Source organism: Hemiscyllium ocellatum, unplaced genomic scaffold (assembly GCF_020745735.1).
Source record: "Hemiscyllium ocellatum isolate sHemOce1 unplaced genomic scaffold, sHemOce1.pat.X.cur. R, whole genome shotgun sequence".
Lineage (NCBI taxonomy): Eukaryota > Metazoa > Chordata > Chondrichthyes > Orectolobiformes > Hemiscylliidae > Hemiscyllium > Hemiscyllium ocellatum.
The window spans coordinates 1,706,194-1,706,928 of record NW_026867602.1 but is presented as its reverse complement, the minus strand read 5'-3'; positions in this window follow the sequence as shown (position 1 = coordinate 1,706,928).

The window sequence follows — 735 nt, the reverse complement described above, 5'->3', positions numbered from 1 at the left end:
GAAGGAATTGAACCATTAATCAGAGGAGGAAGAATGTGCAGAGGTAAGAGTGTGAGGCAGGGGGGGGTTAATGGAGACAGGGTGACCCCACTACAGCAAGACGACAGACAACAAACTCTGCAGAGACCTTCCGAGGTGAGACTGGCGACAGGAAACTCCCTTGGTATTTTGGAGGATGGAGAAGGGAACATGTTTTTTTTAAATGAAATCAACCAGAGGGTTATGCTGCTGGTACAGAAATTAATAAAGAGCGAGGTGACTTAGATTTTGAAGTAGACACAAGGAACCATCTGAAGCTTTCTGAAACCAGAAAGAAACTATTAAGAGATTTCAGTGGGTGTCACGTTAGAAATGAGCTCTACTGAGAATCAGAGAGTGGAATTAGCAAGAGATCATTTACAAAACTGACTCAAAATAGTGTTATCTGATGGTTGCGAAAAAGGTCCCCATGTTATTTGCAGCCCAGAAAGTAACCAAAAGATGTCTAAATGGGGCAGCAGAGCAGAGGATTGTAGATATACAAGTCACTGAAAGAGGCCATGCAGGTTAGGAAGGCAGTGCTAACACAAACAGACGCAGTCAGTCTGGGGACACTGAAACCTGGGAGCCAGACCAGCACAGAGCAATGCAGTCAGCTCGAGAATGGCCTCCCCCCTCTCTTCCTTGAAGGCATTTAAAACCTGACCCCTTTGGCCAAGATACATGTCCCCCAGTATCTCCTTCCACAACTCGGGC